The sequence below is a fragment of the Eptesicus fuscus genome, chromosome 2 (genome assembly GCF_027574615.1).
Source record: "Eptesicus fuscus isolate TK198812 chromosome 2, DD_ASM_mEF_20220401, whole genome shotgun sequence".
NCBI lineage: Eukaryota > Metazoa > Chordata > Mammalia > Chiroptera > Vespertilionidae > Eptesicus > Eptesicus fuscus.
The window spans coordinates 24,378,323-24,397,152 of record NC_072474.1 but is presented as its reverse complement, the minus strand read 5'-3'; the positions used below and the strand labels follow the sequence as shown (position 1 = coordinate 24,397,152).

General features: G+C 44.4%; 1 protein-coding gene across 1 annotated transcript in view; it reads right to left on the bottom strand.

The window, feature by feature from the left end:
• ST8SIA6 (ST8 alpha-N-acetyl-neuraminide alpha-2,8-sialyltransferase 6) overlaps positions 1 to 18,830 on the bottom strand; it is a 144,263-nt gene that overhangs the window by 115,550 nt on the left and 9,883 nt on the right. The gene's annotated exons all lie outside the window — the stretch shown is intronic.

Below are 18,830 nucleotides of genomic sequence, written 5' to 3'. Positions count from 1 at the left end.
GGCTTCAGCTGCTGTGGCCTGCGCTGAGGTGGCTGGTGGTGGGGGCAACTGCGTGGGCTCATCCGAGGCTGGGGCACTGGGAGACGTGGGACTGCAGCCCAGAAAGCGAGGCTCAGGAGGACCTGGTCACCGACCCCGGGCATTGAAGCCGCCTCCTACAAGATGGATCCTAGCCTAGGTGTGTGGGAAGCAGGTTCAGGAACCTCTCCCTTTGCGGCGCCAGAGCCCAGGCCTGCCAGCGCCCCAGAGGAGACCCCCACCAGGATCGGGGGCTTGACCGGTCTCTAAACCAGGGTGGCCATTAGCCCAGGCCTGCCAGCACCCCAGAGGAGACCCCCAACAGGATTGGGGGCGTGACCGGCCTCCAAACCGCCAGTGACCCTAACCCAGGCCTGCCAGCGCCCCAGAGGAGATCCCCACCAGGATCGGGGTCGTGACCAGCCTCTAAACCGCCCTCAGCCCTAGACCAGGCCTGCCAGCACCCCAGAGGAGACCCCTGCCAGGATTGGGGTCATGGCCAGCCTTCAAACTGTGGCGGCCCCTAGCCCAAGGAGGCCTCCTGGCCGAGGACGCCTGAGTCTGTTCTTGACCTAGGGCCGGGCTCTCCCCGCAAGGGACTCAGAAGCCGCCAGAGTCTAACTGCCAGTCTCTGGGAGTGCATCCACTGTCCACCAAAAAGTAGGGCCATCAAAGCATTCAGTCTCAGTGCAGGCACAGGTCCGTGGCTGACGGGGTGGAGGCCAGACCAAAACAAAACAGCAGAAACACCCTGCCCACCTGGGCAGGTACTGCTGTAGTCCACGTGGCCTGGGCAGTGTAGAAAGCGCTACCTTCTTCCAGGTCCTGTGCTGGCACTGCCGCCTCGCTCACCCTCAAGCCCCCCTGAGTCCTGACAGCAAAGTGTGTGGGGCATTCTGCAGGAGTTGTGCCATTCTGGGTGCTTTTGCCCAAAGACACACTTTGGGATGAATTCAGAGCCACATCTCATTTCCCATGAGACTGGAAGAACCATGTGAAAGGATTTTGACAAAAGCTTTCCACATCTCTGTTTATTCTTTTGAATCCATAAAATGACCTTAAAAAAAGCATCCGGGCCACCTAAGAAAGAATGCACTTTCTGGCCAGAGCACGCAGGATTCTTTTGCCCAACAGGTTAAAGGGAGCAGAGCTGGCCCAGTGGGAATGGCCCTGGTGCCCTATGAGGAGACCGGGGGAATGGGGTTGCCGAAATTCCATAAGCCTCTTGCCACCTTCTCCTTTGCAAACCACACCATCCAGATCCACCAGGACTGGAGGCAACTGGGAATCACAGCCGTGATTTGGGACATGGTGAGCAAATCTTGAGGGGCCTCTGAAAACATCTGCAACTGATTATAAGACTGGTCTTTATTTAAAAAGAAATAAAAGAACAGCTTTGTTGAGATATAACCCATATACTGTACATGTCACCTAAAGTGTACAATGAACTGGTTTTTTAAAGTAAATTCAGAGTGGTACAACCATCACCATGCTCAATTTTTAAATATCTTCATGACCCATCCCCTCCAAAAAAAACTTCTACCCATTGGAATCACTTTCCTGATCATCTTCCCCAAAATAGATTGCACTTTAAAGGTGGGTAAAGGAAAGTTGAGGGAAGTTAAAACACTGCACAAAGGATACTGTAAGATGACAAAGCCCAAAGTGAAGATGATGTGTTTTCTTTAAAAAAATATATATTTTTAAAATTTCAGAAAGGGAGAGGGAGAGAGAGATAGAAACATCAATGATAAGAATCACTGATCAGCCGAAACCGGTTTGGCTCAGTGGATAGAGCGTCGGTCTGCGGACTGGAAGGTCCCAGGTTCGATTCCGGTTAAGGGCATGTACATTGGTTGCTGGCACATATTCCGGTGGGGGGTGTGCAGGAAGCAGCTGGTCGATGTTTCTCTCTCATCGATGTTTCTAGCTCTCTATCCCTCTCCCTTCCTCTCTGTGAAAAATCAATAAAATATATTTAAAAAAAAAAAAGAATCACTGATCAGCTGCCGCCCCAGGCCCCCTACTGGGGATTGAGCCCGAAACCCAGGCATGTGTGCCCCTGATCAGAATCAAACCTGGACTCTTCAGTCCACAGGCCGATGCTCTCTCCATTAAGCCAAACTGACCAGGGCCATGTGTTTTCTTCAAGTTCTGCGTGGTTGTAATGGTCCCCAAATCTATACTAATAAAAGGGTAATATGCTAATTAGAGTGGTTGTCTTCCGGACATCTTTCCAGACAAAGCCGCAGTGGCTACGAAGGCCAAGGCTCAGGCAGCCATAACCAGCTGCAGTGGCAGCAGCATTGGGGTTATGGGGGTGGTACCTCCAGAGGGAGGCCAGACGGGGTGCCAAGGCACAGGCAGTTTGGGGTGATCAGGCTGATAGGGGAGTGCAAGGTAGGGGCAATCAGGCTGGCAGGAGATCAAGGTAGGAGTGAGCAGGCAGGCAGGCAGTGGGGTTAGGGACAATCAGGCAGGCAGGCAGGTGAGTGGTTAGGAGCCAGTGGTTCCGGATTGTGAGAGGGATGTCCAACTGCTGGAAGTTGGACATCCCCTGAGGGGTCCCAGATTGAAGAGGGTGCAGATTGGGCTGAGGGGCACACCCCCGTTACCCCCCCCCCCCCCCCCCCCGTGCACGAATTTCGTGCACCGGGCCTCTAGTATTTATATAAAAGACTAAGCAACCATATGACCGGTAGTATGATGCACACTGACCACCAGGGGGCAGATGCTCAATGCAGGAGTGCCAAGCTGCAGTGACTTGGCAGCAGCGGTTCTTTGGTGATGCACCCCGGAACCAGAGAGGAGGGAGCCTGATTCTGGGGTGTGTCACCCAAGAACTGCCCTCTCTCAATCTGGGACTCATCAGGGGATGTCGGAGAGCCAGTTTCGGCCGGATCCCCACAGGTCAGGCCAAGGGACCCCACCTGCTGGAGGGATCTCGCTCACTCCGCAGATGCTCTTCGAGCCGCGGCACTGCCCCAGGTGTGGCCGGCCAGGGAGAGACTGCAAGAGGTTGGCTCCATGGCTTGTCTGGCCCATCTCACCCAATCCCGCCCCACCCACCAGCCACCTTCTAATTAATGTCCTTTAAGTGTGCACGAATCTGTGCACCGGGTCACTAGTTGGTTAATAAAATTAGATAGGTTTCAAGTGCACAATTCTATAATCTATCATCTGTGTATTGTATTGTGTGTTCATGCAAGTCAAGTGTTCTTTCACCATTATCCTCTTCTACCTCCCCCACCTCCTTTCTCTTTGGTAATCACCATACTGTTGTCTTTGTCTATGAGTTTTGTTGTTGGTTTTGGGTGTTTTGTTTTTTTCTTAAATCCTTCACATTTCACCCAGCCCCCAAAGCCCTTCCCCACTGACACCTGTCAGTCTGTTCTCTGTATCTATGAGTCTCTTTCTATTTTTTTTATTAGTTTATTTTGTTCATTAGATTTCATATGTGAGATCATATGGTATTTATCTTCCTCTGACTGGCTGATTTCACTTAGCATAATAATCTCCAGGTCCATCCATGCTGTTGAAAAAGATTGAAAAAGATAAGATTTCCTCTTTTTTATGGCTGAGTAGTATCCCATTGTGTAAATGTACCACAGGTTTTTATCCACTCATTTACTGATGGGCACTTGGGACGCTTCCAAATCTTGTCTATTGTAAATAATGCCGCAATGAACATAGGGGTGCATATATTCTTTCTGATTGATATATCAAGTTTCTTAGGATATATTACTGGAAGTGAGATCACTGGTTCAAATGGAAGTTTCATTTTTAACTTTTTTAGGAAACTCCATATTGTTTTCCACAGTGGCTGCACCAATCTGCATTCTTACCAACAGTGCATGGGAGTTCCCTTTTCTCCACATCCTCACCAGCACTTGTTTGTTGATTTGTTGATGACAGTCATTCTGACAGGTGTGAGGTGATAACTCTTTGTGATTTTAATTTGCATTTCTCTGATAATTAGTGATGTTGAGCATCTTTTCATATGTCTATTGGCCATCTGCATGTCCTCTTTGGAAAAGTGACTATTGAGGTATTTTTCCCATTTTTAAATTGGATTTTTTTTTTTGTTTTTTTTTTTAATTTTATAAGCTTGTTATAAATTTTGGATATTAACTTATCAGGTGTACCATTTGGTGGGTTTTCTTTTCATTTTGTTGATGGTTTCCTTTGCTGTGCAAAAATTTGTAGTTTGATGTAGTCCCATTTATTTATTTTTCTTTTGTTTCTCTTCCCTAAGGCAGTGAATCAGAAAAATATTGCTACAAGGAACGTCCAAGATTTTACTGCCTATGTTTTCTTCTAAGGTTTTTATGGTTTTTAAATCTTCCATTTAAGTCTTTATCCCATTTTGAGCTTACTAGTATTCTTGTATATGGTGTAAGAAGACGGTCTAGTTTCATTTTTTTCATGTATCCATCCAATTTTCCCAATACAATTTAGTGAAGGGACTGTGTTTACGCCATTGTATCCTTTGTCAAATATTAATTGATCATAAAGGTGTAGGTTTGTTTCCGGGCTCTCTATTCTGTTCCATTGACTTGTATGTCTATTTTTATGCCATCTCTGTTTCTGTTTCTCAAACATACCAAGCTCAGGGTATATATAATCACTGTTCCCTCTGCCTTCTTTCTCATCCTCCAGGTGTTAACTCAAGTGTCAAAGTGACACTTTTCCTACTCTCGATCTACCTTAAGCTGACCCACACACGGCACCAGCATTGACTTTCTATTTCTTCCACACTACTTACTTATCACCACTTTATCTGCGGGAGAAGGCAGAGCTTTTGTCCGTCATGCTCCCTGCTGTATCTCCAGGACCAAACACATATCTGGCACACAATGAAGGCTCCCTGAAAGAATGAAATTGATCACAGACTCCTTCCGTCCTCCAGGCTGAGAACAGAAGCCCATAATTGCCTTCCCAATTCTCCATTTGTCCCCACCCCTTGTATCTCTTAAGGAGAGCTGTCTCAGCCAGACTGGTCCAGGGCTCTTCATACATCAGTCAGAGAATTGACAGAGTATTAATAGGAGAAGATAAAACCTAAAAAGCTTCGACAGGAAAACACTTGGGGAAATCGGTTGTCAGTCAAAAATGATAAAGAATGGAGTTCTGGGTGCGTCGAAGGGGGAAGGGAGCACAGGGAAAGGAAGGAAAATCTATCTGGTCTCAGTGAAGTGAGAGAGCTCTTTCAGCATTTGTCAAATTTGAGTCTCTTGAGGGGAAGGGAGAGAAAAAACTGAGAAGAGTAAATGGGATATGAACAGCATAGCTGAAGATTCTGAATTGGATTCTTTTTTATGCATTTTAAGAGAAAGGAAATAAGAATGCAAAAATTTTTTCCTGCATATCGAATTGTGCTTCCTTAAATATCAGCCTGGGGTTGAATATAGCAGTTGTATACATATAAAGAAATGGAAGTGCTGAGAGATTGTGTGACATAACCACAGTCATTCACTTAATAGTGGCGAAGTGAGGAGTCAAACCCCAGGCTTCTGCCTATAGGGCCTCGGCTTATATTGTTACACCACCTGCTTCCCTCCAGAACAAGGTATGAGGTTAATTGTATGCATCTTGTTTCTAATAAATGACATGGCCTCCTGTTACCATTTTCCCTTCTAATTACTCACAGCAATTTCAGTAAAACTCACTAGTTTATGGTCTCCAGAATATATCTTTATCTGCCCTCCAAATATCAAAATACCGTGTTCCATTTTCAGTTTGCTCACACCTCTCCTCTTTTCTGCCATTCCTTTGGGATTAGCAGTAGTGGGTATCCAATCACACGTGTAAAGAACACTCAGCTCCTAGCAGATCATTTGTCTCTATCTGGAGACTGGATTTACTTTAAATGACAAAGTGATCTCTGACTAGCTCTTTACCTGTTATGGGTTTCCATTCTCTCTCTACTGTGCAAGATGTTTCCTGTTTGAGGAACATTGTTCTTGAAAGGCAGTTGAAAGCAAAAGGGGAATGGGGCAGTACTGATTTCCCTACTTCAGAGAGCAATATCTGATCTGCTCCAAGCAATGAGCAGATCCCTTTCTTGTTTTTTTGTTTAAAACATGACTATTGAAAAACATCAGGAGTTCATTCTATTCTTTAAGCTTTTTTCATAACCTTCTTACATCTGCATGCCACTCTCTTGCATATATCTTTGTTATCCATCCTGACTTTACCTTTCCATGCACCTTTTCTGAATCTGAGATCATCCTGTCGTACTGCTGTATAAGATGCTTCCCTATATTTTTATTTGCATTTCTATGATCAGAATTTTATTTTTAAAGTATTTCTCCTGGCAAGGCTTAAATAGACACAGATATTTTCCAAGCAGATAAAAATGAAGTTTTAAAATGATAACTAAAATATGGTTAAATTTTAAAAATTTTATCATCTTAAAGTCTGAGGACTGTGAAATGCTTTATAGAAGAGATTGTGAGCTTTTCTATTATGGTGAAAGTCATGTGGACACTTGTAGCACTGTGATCATTCCCAAAACTCTCTCTGAGGGTCACCCTGGAACAGATACTGATAAACACCTATTGGAGTCAAATCAGGTCCTTAAATATTCAAGAGTTTATTTCCCAAGGAACCCAGCTTCCTATAATCCCTGCTACAACAGGATTTGCATAGTATGTAGTTTAATTCATCCTTGCTTTCTATGTGTAAAAAAAAAATCATGTATATAAACTGTACAATTAACTAGACCAGAATGAATAAGATACAAGAATTAAAAGGAGGCATACAATGTTAGAACAAGTCTTAAATTGAATTTTATTTCCTTCTTGCAACCTTTTTCATACATAGATAATCTCCAAAGTATAAAGGAAGCAAGTGGAATAATTTAAAGGCTCTACAAAGCTTCTTTTATATCTTCCTTTTCAGAATCTATTATAGATTTATTAATTATAATATTACATAATTTACTAGAGGCCCGGTGCACAGATTCATGCACATTGAAAGGAAATTAATTAGAAGGTGGCCAGCAGGGTGTGACTGGGCAAGACGGGCTGGACATGCCCTGGAGCCAACCTCCCTCGGTCCGGTCCCTCCCTGGCCAGGGCTCAAAGGGCATCTGTGGAGTGAGCGAGTGGGTCCCTCCGGCAGGTGGGATCCCTAGGCCTGGCCTGTGGGGATCAGGCTGAAACTGGCTCTCCGACATCCCCCGAGGGGTCCCAGCTTGCAAGAGGGTGGTTCTCGAGTGACGCACTCTGACACACCTTGGAATCGGGCTCCTTCCTCTCTGGTTCCGGGTGCGTCACCCGAAAACCGCAGCTGCCAAGTCACCACAGCTTGGCAGCTCCTGCGATGAGCATCTGCCCCCTGGTGGTCAGTGTGTGTCATAGCTACCGGATGGATGGTCGAACAGACAGACAGTCGCTTAGGCTTTCACACACAAACACACACACACACACACACACACACACACACACACACACACATATATATATATATATATATATATATAATTTCATGTATATAGATTATTTCAATGTTAAATCTATTTACATAAAGAACATGTAGGGGAGCAAAATCTTGTCACCCCAAAATGTGTCTCTTTGTGAGGGCATGAGTGGGGATAGGGGGTGAGGGGGGAATGGGGAGATAAGGACACATATGTAATACCTTAATCGAAAAAAAAAGTGTCTCTTTGGCAATGAGGATTATTTTAGGCAATGAGGTTATTCTTAAGAAACACCCCTGGGCCCGGGTGAGGCCACGCGCCACTGGACCCGGATGAGGCTGGGTCCCTGGGCCCGGGTGAGGCCATGTGCCCCTGGGTCCGGCCGAGACCAAACCAGAGGGAGTCAGACCTCCGTTACCACCATTTGTCCACCATCCAGAGCTGAGGGGTCAGTGCTGACATGTACACATAAGGAACTGGTGGACATTGAAATTGGGTCTCAAAAGAACTGTTGGTCCAGAAAGAAACTCACTACAGACTGATTCATTTGCCTGTCAGCATAACTATTATTGCTCGTCTCACATTCAGTTCTTATAAGTATATCTCTAGTGACATATGATCTCGCTCATCTAGGGGAAATGATGAACAACATAGACTGAGGAACAAGAACAGAACCAGAAACAAGGAGGCATCGATCGGACTATCGGGCCTCAGAGGGAGGATCGGGGAGGGTGGGGGGCGGGGGGAGAGATCAACCAAAGGACTTGTGTGCATGCATATGAGCCTATCCAACGGTTAAGTTCAACAGGGGGTTGGGGCATCCGTGGGGAGGGGTGTGGGATGGGAATGGGGGGATGCAGACAAATATGTGACACCTTAATCAATAAAGAAATTTAAAAAAAAAAAGAAAGAAAGAAACAGAAGACTCAGGCCCTGCCAGCGTGGCTCAGTGGTTTAACGTCAACCTATGAATCAGGAGGTCACGGTTTGATTCCTGGTCAGGGCATATGCTCAGGTTGCAGGCTTGATCCTCAGTGTGGGACATGCAGGAGGCAGCCAATCAATGATTCTCTCACATCATTGATGTTTCTATCTCTCTTTCTCTCTCCCTCCCTTCCTCTCTGAAATCAATAAAAATGTATATATATATTTTAAAAGAAACAGAAGACTTAGGAAGTTTTTATTTTTCTTTCCCCACTTAACTGCCTAAAATATTTAGTTAGGGAGCCTATACCAGGAAGAGAGATATGACCAAAGATTAACTCCTTTTTACATCACAAAGATTTCTCTGCACAGTATGGCATGTACTGCACAATGTTTACCAAATACTTGTTCTTCCCATCTCCCTATGAATTGTCTTCCTTCACTTTGAAATTCCAGGCCCACACCCCTTTTCCTCAGCTCAGGATGACATACCAACCTCAATAACCTAACTGTTCAGGAGCCACTCACGTCTTTGTACAGTTCCCTTACGTACGAAATGAAATTTGGCTTTCTCCTGTTAAACTGCCTTATGTCAACTTAATTATTAGGCCTGACAGAGAACCTAGACGCATGTAAGGAAAGTCTGCCCTCCCCAACAAGCACCTAACAATAATATTAAGCCCCTCACTTCACGTTTCATCAAGAGAACACAATCTTTTAAAATATGTTTTTATTGATTTCGGAGAAAGAGGGAGAGAGAGAGAAAGAAACATCGATGTGAGAGAGAACATTGATTGGCTGCCTTCCCTGTGCACCCGGACCAGGGACTGAACCCGAAACCGGGGCAGGTGCCTGACAAGGCATCGAACTGGCAATCTTTTGGTGCACGGGAGGATGCCCAGCCAACTGAGCCGCACCAGCCAGGGGGGAGAACACAATCTGTCAACCAATAGGAACAGTCTCACATGACGCCACAAGAGGAGAAACTTGCTATTTAAAAGCAAAACAAGTTTAAAAACAAGAAAAAAACTTTGGGACAAACCTCACCTTTGAAAGATTCTACGATTCTAAAACTTTTATGGAATATGATTTTTAATTTCCAACATATTAAATTCTAAGTTCTCCCTAAAGCAACTGCCCACAAGTAGAATTGTTCTACAGAGACAATTACTGTGAATCAGAAAAACAAAACTTATGTATCTCTAGCTGTCTTCCCACGGCACTGACCTGCTCTTTGCCAAATGGCAGCCATCATTAACGGTGGATAATGTGCTACTCCATGGCAAACAGAGCCTTCAATAACCCTGCTCCTCCCTTACCACCATCCTGGGACTGAACAGGAAAATGCATTGATATCGGGTATGGCTCATGACACATTGATTAATCAGGTAATACACATTCTAAACACTTAGTGAAATGGACTGTAAGAAAACTATTTGGCTGACTCTCAGGAAAAACCATTTATCTTCTTCTACTTTAATGACAGTGCTATATCTATGTCTTTACAGTCAATAGTACTTAAAAATTATCTAAAATGCCCGGGTTTGATAGATTCAACACCACTTCAAGTCCACTAAATTTGGCTAAATTTTTCCAAAAACAAACAAATAAAAAAACACCCCACAAGCCATATTAAGCAGGCTAAGAGACAGAAAAGGGAATGATAGAAAATATAGAAATTGTTTAACAATTTGGACTAGACAGGATGATGGACAGTGGTAATTTCACTTTGAAGAGAGCCGACTGGAAAATGATAAAAATCCCTTTCAACACAACAGGAAATAAATGTACAGGGGAGCCGTTCTTAATGGAACCCTGTTGCCACTCATTTGGCAGTGCCAGAGACAACGAGACGCAGAGAGTGTTTGGTAGCAAAAATATGTGCCTGATATATTATGCAGCCAAATTAGCAAGTAATTAGATAGAAATACTGAAACTAAACCAGACGCAGCAGCCATCCCACCAATTCCAGCCCCATAAAACATAAGCAGACGCCTGTGAAATTGACTGTAAGTACAACTGCTCATTTCTGTTTTCTAAAGCCCAATAATCTTCTCAGGGGAACCTTCTCAAATCCTCCAGGGTGGATTCCTCCTTGTCATATGTTTTCATGGCGCCCTATTTTATTTTCCTTCACATGACTTCCTATTATGGGGGTCCTGTGATTAACATTTCCCTTCCTCAACTGCACTGTCAGTTGCATGAGGACAGAGACCCCAGGACTGTCTGGTTCCCTAAATGCCTAGTGCAGTGGTCGGCAAACTCATTAGTCAACAGAGCCAAATATCAACAGTACAACGATTGAAATTTCTTTTGAGAGCCAAATTTTTTAAACTTGAACTTCTTCTAACGCCACTTCTTCAAAATAGACTCGCCCAGGCCGTGGTATTTTGTGGAAGAGTCACACTCAAGGGGCCAAAGAGCCGCATGTGGCTCGAGAGCCACAGTTTGCCGACCACGGGCCTAGGGCAATGTGTGATATGATACAGGTGCTCTAAATACACTTTTAAAATGAATTAAAAATCTTCTGGGCACATCGAAGTTTTTCTCTCCATTTTCTAGTTTCTCTTTGGTTGTTACCTGCATTGTTCTCTAGATACTCTTACTTTTTCTTCTGCTGAGAAGAGAATAACAGCAGCGCTAGAACAATGTGACATTCACAGGAAAGGGGCACCTTCCTCCCGCCCCTCTGTACTATGCACACCAAAATAGACCACTTGTTCAAGAGCATTCGGGCTCCTGTAATGGATCCCAAAATATATGGGCAATCATCTTAAAAGGAATCTTACATCTTTGTCTGAAATTATCTTCAGAACGACACAATACGTATTGTACTAGGACCTTCAGAGATAAGTAAAGTGGTACAGAAATCGCAGGTATTGACTGAGCTCCTACTCTGTGCCAGTTACGACAAGATTATCCAAAATCAAGAGATATAACAGACTTTCATTGGATTCTTTTGTTCAGCTACAGTCATTCTTATACCTCCCTACCTCATGCCTTGAAACCACATTGCCCCCATCACCCCCACATGCTTTACGCTGATACAGTACCCTTAACAACTTTTATAGCATTATTTCCAAGTTCTGCTTTTGCCTGATTGTCATTGTGACAGACAATATATTCCAATTCTTCCTATAATCCCCAAATGGTGTGTGTGTGTGTCTGTCATTCATTCATGTATTCATCTTAAGATTTTGCCCTATTGTCAATTATAGAAGATGAAAAAATGGATTTTCATTATGCAGACATTTTGACAGGTCTAACAGGAGAGTTCTTTTTTATTCTATTTATTCATAGTTATTTCAATATCTCCATTTTTTACTTGCAGCTTATATCTACCAAGTATTAATTTTTTTATTTTAGAAAGATATAACATATAATATCACCAGTGTTATCATAAATAAGTGGTGATCTGAAGAACTACCTCATCTTGCCACAGGTTATTTGAGACTTAAAGCTGAAGTAGTAACTTAGGAATATTTTATAAAGTTAAATGACTTGCAGAAATTATGGACATTACTGACCAGTGTATAAGTGCTCTGGTGGCAGGACATGTCTGGCATCTACATGTGGTTGTCTTAGTTCAGGTTCTCCCAGAGGCAGACCATGAGACAAGGAATGAAATGTAAATAGGTTGTTTGGGAGATGAGTCCAGATAAGATGGGAGGGGAGTGAGACCTAAAGAATAAGGTCTAAACTGGGGCCCAATATTATATGTCCTTTGACATTAGGGAAAATCAGGGAAGCCTCCAATGGCCCAATCATAAGCTCCCCTCCTCATCCTGCTCCCACAGATGAGGTCCCCTCGGCAAAGAATCCTTGTCACAGGACCAGGCACACTTCCTGTCTATCCCTGTGTAGGGGCTTCAGTTCCCTGCCAGCCCACGGAATTATTCAAACAAATTAATCACATCCTGTCTTGAGAACCTCTGGGCACCCCACCCTCTTGGCACTACAAAGCCTGCCTCCCACAGCCCCTGCTGGTTCATAACGTTCCCAAGTACAATCTCTGTGCAGCCCTGTGTGACATGCAGTGTCCTCCTCCCCTAGGCTCTGAGTATATGTAGCACATAAACTGCTGTCCATCTCATCTCTCCCGTGGCAGGTGTCATGTCTGGTCATCTCCATAACCCCAGAGCAGGAATCCCTCCCTCACCCACAGGGGGAAGAAGAGAAAATTAAAACAGAGACAGAGAACAGACTCATGGTTGCCAGATAGGAAGGGGCTGGGGGCATCGGTGAAAAATGTGAAAGAATGAAGACGTACAAATTGGCAATTACAGCCATGGCGATGTAAAGTACAGCATAGGGAATACGGTCAATGACATCGTAATAACTACGTATGGTGCCAGGTGGGAACTGGAAATACCGGGGGAAGGGTCACTTTGTAATTATATAAATGTGTGACCACCAAGCTGTATACCTAAAGCTGATCGAAAATAATATTGAACGTCAACTATCATTGAAAATTTAAAAATAAAAACAGACACAGATACCGCTAATCAGATGTGTATTACCAAGCAAGTTGCTACTACCTTGGCTACTGGGTAACTGGAGCTCAAACCCTCGGGAGAGTGGAGAACCAGTCTTGGAGACAGCCCCTCACCATGCGGAAACAGCTGAGTCGTGTAAAGCCAACTCTTGTCAGTCAGGAGTTGATGGCTTCCCCCGGGGCCGTTCATTCTCCCACACATTGGGCACGGGCATGCTGTAAGTGGGCGAAGTGACTCAGCCAACCAGAGCAGCCCCCAGGCAACGGTCAGGAGAGACCTGCAGGTGAAGGGCCTGAAGCACTGCAGCTGTGAGGCCTGAGGGGAGATACCCAGAGGCTCCGCTACCCAGAAAGACATGGCCTATTACTCAAAATCTTGTTCCCAACTTTGCCCACATAATCACTAATCCTCATACAGAAGACTTCATCTTTGAGTACAGTCAGAATTCTAGGCGTGAAAAGAGGATTTTTGAGAGAGGGAAAGAGTGATGTTGAATGCTATGGTTTGATCAAGTAGAGTGACCATGCCTTCCTCCAACCTCTAGCATTTAGGATTGAGGTGCTCCAGGCTGGTGGTGCTCAGATGTCAGCATGTATCCGAATCACGTGGAAGGCTTGGGTCTCAACTTCAGTGTCTCTCACTGAGTAGTCTGGGGTGAGGCCTGAGAATCTCTATTTCTAACAAACTCCCTAGGGATGCTGATGCTGTGGGCCAGGGACCACACCCGGCTCCAGGCCAAAGCCACCAAGGTCTTCAAACGTGGAGCTAGTGAGACCTGTGCTGATGGCAGAACAGGCCTCTTCCACAGTGGGATGGCCCATCGCAGCATGAGGTTAAATCATAGAAGAAAGATCAGCAGCTTTGTCTTGCACTATTGTAATTAGAGGTGGTGAGGAGATTTCCTTCTTTTAAATCAAGGTTATGGAGGTGGTCCAGGTAAAAGCATGTAAGGATAGCGGCTGAATCTGTGTTCACCCAAGGTCCTCCCGTACATGGCCCGCTCCTCCATGGACAGAGTGACGGCGGGTTTCCAAAGATGATGCTGAGAACTGGAGTCAGGTCACTCTTTCCAGGCAACATCTGGGCACTTACCTATTGAAAAGGGGATGCCTTGTGCTTGCCTTTCTTCTTGGTCCCTTTAGTCCAACAAAAGTCTGTTTTGCCTTTGGAAATAGCCTGATGTCTTGGTCTCCTGGAAATCCACTTCCTCGTGAAAAGAGGACAACCTTGACTAGCACTTTATCTTTCTGCCTCTGAATTTAAGTGCTCAAGAAGCTATTACCAGATCAATTATTGCTTGAGAAAGAAGAAAACGCAGAAGTCTCCCCACAAGGTGACTTATGAAAGCGCATCGCACTGGTCTCCCTGAGGCATGAGAGAGCATAATGATGCAAGACAGAAGGAAGTCTTTCCTCCCCTACATCTCTGGAACTCAGAATTCAGTCTCCAAAGGAGTTTGACTTCAGAAGCTCTCTTCCACACCATGTATCGAAAGAGCAAGTCTCATCATTCATGTAGTTTTCATTTTTCAAATGCTATGCGCGGCTCTTATGTGGTAGGCCATGTGCCTTCCACAGAGAGTGTTCAGAATACAGTCTGATAGGTGTAAGAGGCTCTTGCAAGGGCCTATGTTTTCTAGTAGATCCATCCAACCCATTTGAAATTCTATGATTTCAGATTCCTTCTTTCCCAGGGAGGGACAGGATCCTGCGGAGACTCCTGATGAGCTGAAATACAGCTGGCAAGGACCCCAACACTGAGCTAGACTCCTGCAGAAACCCCTTGGTGAAAATAGACATATGATACTGTTTGCCAAGAGATGGATGGCACAGCACAGAACCATATGGGTATGATATGGAAAAGGAAATGTTGATGGTGGAGAACACAGGACACAAAACACGAGGAGAAGCAGTGAGAAGCCAGGAGTAGGTGTGGTGCTTCAATGCAGAACCTGGAAAACTGGTGGGAAACAGAAACACCTCAAGGTGGTGGGTGGCCCAAGGAGCACAGGGTGCTTGCGGTGAGGAAGGCAGGCTCTGGATGATGTATTTCACCATTTTAGTACAAATCAAAGGGGAGGCTGTATGGGGGTGGGAGGGGTGAGGGGGCTCTTCCTGCTGCCTGCCCCATGGAGACAAAACCAGACACCTTATAGGAGGTCAGTCTGAACCAAAGGCAGACCAAGAAGGCATGGGATCCGCAGGGAGGTTTTTTTCTATGCCTGTGAAACATCCTTCTCCTTGCACAAGGAAAAGAAACAGGCTCATTTTGCTTACTGTCAAAGTGTTTCCAGGCATTGTTTTGACTTCATTTTCAGCTCTATTAACTTTAGCATTATCCCTACACGTTTTCCTTACTTACTAGTCCAGTGACTAAATCTTTCTGAATGTCCATTTCTTTAAATGCTGTAACACAGATACTCTAACACATATTCCACCGGTTGACATGATAATAAAGCAAACAATATGTGTGAAGCGTCTGGCTGGGCCTGTCTCACTGTGGCTGAAGGCGAGCTGTCTTCACTCCTGCCCCTCCCCTCCCACACCCTGGCCCAATCATTAATTGCCATGATGGTTGCTTTCTCTCAGGAGAGCCGGAGTGCCTTATAACTCCTAGTCTATTTTCATGCATGCATTCACTCACTCATTCATCCAATGAATATTTGTTTTTATTTGTGATGTGACAGTCAGTAAATGTTGGAGATACAAAAATGATGGGCAGCCACCGCCAGCACATAGATCTCAGTCTCCCCAGGAGATGAGCAAATAAAAATTTAATTTACTCAAGTGTGATAATGAGCGATGCCAGAGAAACACAGAGGGAAAGTTAGAAAGAGGGAGGAAAAAGCAGTGGCAAGGCTTCCCAAGGGAAGGGGCAGCTGAGCTAGATCTCCAGGGAAGAGCCGAGGAATCAGCCAGGTGGAAAGGAGCAGAAAGAAGAGCAAGTGTGAGGGTGCAGAGTAAGACGCCTCTGAACACTAGAAAAGGGTCTGGGAAGGCAACAACGCAGGGCAGGGAGGCAACGTGAATGAGAGAAGTGAGACCGCCACGGCACTGGCATCATGGGAGTCGAGGAGGAAACCATGCGGAGAAGGAAGGAGTGGCTGGATCTGAGGAAGCAAGTAATGCAGGGACTGTTTCTTCGCTGTGTTGCTGATGATCTCAGCAAAAGGAGTTTCAGAGAGCAGCTGGGTGTATTCCTATTTCATTCCTCTCTATTGCCGAATAACACTTCATGTATAGATATACCACATTTTGTTTATCGATTCACCAGTTGATGGACATCTGGACTGTTTCCATTGTTTGATGATTATGAATAATGTTGCTATAAATGTTCATATACTATGTTTATATTTATGTGGACATGTTTTTACTTATCTTGGGTAAATATCTAGGAGAAGAAATCCTGGAGCATGTGACAAATTTATGTTTAATTTTCCAAGAAATTATCAAACCATTTCCAAAGTAGTTGCACCTGGATTTCCCCTGAAGACTGATTTAGTGCCAGCAACCCCTAAGCCTCACCTCCCACCGGTGTCTGTTGCCTCCCGCACAATCCTAATGGAACTTACTCCACAGCAGCACCACCCCCCCGTGTCAGCAGGGCACCTCTGAATGAAGCAGAACCATCACTGTGTGGCTGCTGAGGTTTATTTTCAGGGGAAATGGTTAACAGGAACACTGAGAGCACCAAAAATCTTTACAGCTGTTCCTGCCCTTGAATCTACTAGAATGATTCAAATATTCCCAGGAGCTAAAACTAAAGTGTTAACCAGCCCTAAATGGTTTACCCCCTCACCTTCTAAGTATACCAAGGAAACGAATGCACTCTTGAGCCAATGTAAAGGTCATTGGCAAAGGTTATGTGTCCTCCTTAGTGCTCCCACGTTTCAACAAATAACCAAGAGTGATAACAGAAACCCAACAATGGCCTTGTAGGTAGCTCAGTTGGTTAGAGTGTTGTCCCAATATGCCAAGGTTGCGGGTTTGATCCCCCATCAGGGCACATACAAAAATCAACAAATGAAAGCATAGATATGTGGAACAACAAATTGATGTCTCTGTCTCTCTATCTCTCAGTCTCTCTCTCTTTCTCTAAAATCAATAAAAATACCAAAAAAAAAACACCAAAAACCACAAAAAAAACACACAAAAGTCCTGTCCAGATGGCTCAGTTGGTTGGAGCATCATCCCATATACCAAAAGGCTGCAGGTTCAATCCCTAGTCGGGGCTATACAGGAGGCAATTGATCAAAGTTTGTCTCACATGGATGTTTCTCTCTCTCTCTCTCTCTCTTCTCTCTCTCTCTCTCTCTCTCTCTCTCTCTTTCCCAAATCAACAAAAACAGATCCTCAGATAGAGATTAACAAAACAACAACAGCCCGGGCAGCGTGGCTCAGAGGTTGAGCTTCGGCCTATGGACCAGGAGGTCACTGGTTCGATTCCAAGTCAGGGCATATGCCCAAACTGCAAGCTTGATCCCCAGTAGGGGGAGTGTAGGAGGCAGCTGATCAATGATGCTTTCTCATTATTGATGTTTATATTTCTCTCTCCCTCTCCCTTCCTTCTGAAATCAATAAAAATATTTTTTTAAAAAGCATTGTCTTTGAAATAAAATTGTTTAAAAAACAACAATTGAGATTGAGTCTCCTTACACAATAAGGCTATGAACATAAATGCTCTTCAATTTATGATGGTTTTATGTCCTAATAAACCCATTATAATTAAAAATATTGTTGAGTCAAAATGAATTTTAATACACCTTACATACTGAACATCGTAGCTTAGCCTATAGCCAGTTTTTATTAAATGTGTATTGCTTTTCACTGTCAAAAAAATTGTTAAGTCAAACCATCATAAGGTTGGGGACCATCTGTATCATCTTAGGAATGATAAATTCCCTGAGGTAGATCCTCAGAGCTATTGATCTAGCCAATATGTTTTATTCTGGCCCATTTATCCAGCATCACAGCCACAATTTGCATTCACCTATGAGGTATCCCAATATAGCTTCACTAAATTATCTGTGGAGTATATCTATATCCCCACCATTTATGCAGACAGGATCTCCATGGGCTTGTTCTATTTTTAAGCACCCTGAAAATACAGGGGTTGGCAAAAGTAGATTTACAGTTGTGATTATGGGAAATAGTACAATAATTAATAAATAAAAACAACACAGGAATAAATTCCGTTTTGCATACTCACAACCGTAAACCTACTGTTGCCCACCCCTGAATTCTACTGAGGGGAGAAACACATAAAGGTATTTCACAAGATATTCATACCGTGGTCCAGACTTTGACTAACTGTAGCTGAGTCCCTGCACACCTAAGAGATCCAGCACCTCAGTTAGATTTGGAGGCTTCCTTTGATCCCAAGAAGGCTGCCCCGTACCATCTCCAGTCAATATCCCTACTCCTAGCACTCTCAAAAAAGCCCAACATCTACTTGCCTGTTTAGTTTCTGGAAGCAACCCATTCCCCATCGACACATTTAATTAAAACCTGTTTAGACAATCGCAAGAAAATCGGTCCAATCTGAATGAAGTCATCCCAGCAGTAGACCCTGAGGCCACCCAAAAAGCTGCCCAGGTAAAAATGCCACCAATTCCATCTGGTGATTCCTTTACTATGGAAACCTCAGCCACTAGTTCTCATGCTCTGTGGAGTCTGCTTGCCCATGGATCCAAGTAAGAGTATACCTTGCCTGGCCCAACTGGCTACTTGCAGGGTCCCCTACGTGTAGGAGAAAGGGGATACATTTATTTTATAGACGACACCACCACCATCACATGTGCTGGAAACCAATGAAGAGCTTCTTCTTCTCATTCTATGACCAGGACATCCTTGATAAAAGAGGGGACCCAAACATCAGTCATTTCAACACTGGAGGATACCCTCAAAAGAAGTATGTTCATTGTCCCTATTTTACAGACTCTACTCTTTGATCTGCTCTATGGCTCAAAC